The sequence below is a fragment of the Pinus tabuliformis genome, chromosome 8 (assembly GCF_031772625.1).
Source record: "Pinus tabuliformis cultivar Carrire ecotype Pingquan chromosome 8, CPIR1, whole genome shotgun sequence".
Taxonomy (NCBI): Eukaryota; Viridiplantae; Streptophyta; class Pinopsida; order Pinales; family Pinaceae; genus Pinus; species Pinus tabuliformis.
In genome coordinates, this window is record NC_142294.1 from 274,807,906 (window position 1) to 274,810,211 (window position 2,306).

Here is a 2,306-nt window from a genome sequence, read left to right on the forward strand (position 1 = left end):
GCCCAGCTATGTAGTCACTACCCATCTGTTCGATTGAGCATAACATTTGGTAAAGACACTCATAATTCTTTTGTTTTAGTTTCTATGTTCTGATTATACCTTTCCTTGTAGTCATAAAGAATGATGAATCTAGCCTAAGTTTTGACTTTTGCACACTTTAATTCATTATTTTTTATACGCATAATCTCTTTCTCCATCACTGGAATAATTTCATCATATTTTCATAGAGATAAATTCACTAGATGTTCCTGTAATGTGCATGTAGTATTTTCATTGCTTTGTACTTCCAATTACTCTGTTAGTTGTTTCTAGAGATTTGTGTAGCCTTACTGTTAGAAATATTAATGCTCCTGTGTAAAAATATTAATTATTTCAGCTTTGTTTTCTTTATTTATCATTTTTAACAGTATTGTTGCATCCCTTTGAGGGTTCTGGGACTATTAGGGTTGTTGGGTATTCTAGCTTGACCTTTGGCTAACCCTAGTTTTAATGATACATAATTGCCTTGAAGTTAGATTTTATTCTTTTTTTTTTCTTTTTAGTGATAGAATATTATTTCCAAAATTTTATTCTCGATTGAGTTGTTCTTAACAACCTCTTTCGGAACAATAGCCATACTAAAAAAATGTAATGGACTAAACCCTAACAACCTACTTTCTTGCCTTTTTTTGGCTTCTAACCCTCACATAACTACCTTGTTTCCCTTTGGGTCTCAAAATTCCATTTCCATCATTTGGCAATTCATCACAATTATCCCTAGTGAGTGCAACCAATGAACTCTCAACACCATGTTAGTATATATGTATTATATCACATAAAAATCATCAGCTATCATATATTTATAAAGAGTGATGCTAAATTGTGGAACTACCTAGGTGGATGTCATATGATATCCATAACCTACCTTTACTTCAAAGCTCTCAAATTCTTGGATAGGGATGCCTCTACTTACCACTACGGTTGTCAATAAAGTTATATGTTTCTCTGCCATCTATCAATGCTATGACACAATGTCCTTTTATATAGCCCTTGAATTAAATGTGTGATATTTAGGTACTATTGAAAGAGTGGAGATAGTACCTCCCTAAATTCTTAGAAGTGGCTTTCTTAATGCCCTTGGGGGTGGTGCTTCTTCATAAATGACGAGCTCCTTACTTAGTGGTTGCATTGTGCCACGAGGTGGCTAATCCTGGTGCATACTGGTGGCAACCCGTGTATTTTCCTTTGACCCCAAACATTGCTTCTTTCCAGTTTCCTTAATTGTAGCACAACTTACAATATTTGGAATTTTTTTGGGTCCCAAACTCTTAAAACTGTTTTGAGGGACTAAAAGATGTTTTTAGGGAAAATGACAAGATTGAAAAAGTCCCATATTGGTTCACCAATTTGGTTTTGACTTCCTCATCGAGATATTCCAAACAGTGTATTATGAAATCCAAACGGAGATCTTATGCCAAAGTCACAACCCCGAGAAATTGATGTACCAATTTACCCAAATAGGGCCCTGAGTATTGGCACTTTATCTTGGAGGGTTAGGTTTTTGGATGTTTAGGGTTTTTCATTATTTCTCAATAATAAATAGGCCTTTGAGCCTCATTGTAACATAGTTCAAAGTCATGTATGTTATTGGAAAATCTAGTGTCTATTCAGAGCTACTAGTCCTACTAAGATGGGTAGCTATCTTAGAAACAAACAGATTAAAGTCACTTGTTTTTCCTTTACGAGAGAGAGATGAGAAACAAGCAGAGATTACCAACCTCAGTCTTCCACTTGGATCCTTGCTTGTTTCCTTTCCCCTTTGACAGAATCGCGCCACGGCTTCCTTACTAGTCCCGCTTCAAAGAGCACTTGTAGATTCACAACAGCATAATACCATCAAAGCATAGAGATCTTTCACTGTAAACAATATAGGATCAGAAATATATTGACTATACAAATGCATATATCACCACAATATTCAGAGATACACAAGAATATGGAGGAAAACTAAAATAGCTTTATTAGTAAAAGTCGTAGAAGAGAGGATTACAACCACTTGGTCTGACCGAATGCCATCCTCCCAGCTTGAAAGCCCTCTTCACCTCACATAAAGCAAGATCACCCAACAATGTCTTCAAAGAGAAACCAACAACACCTCTTTGCAAATTACTAAATTCCAACCTTTGGATCTCGTGGATGAGGGGTCCATTTATAGATATTTGCAGGGGGGTGAGTCAGCTTTTGGGATTTTGATTAGTGTCATCTCTCTAGTAGTTCTTAGTTCCGCATGGATATTTTAGATCTCTTACTCATCCCTGGCTGAACTC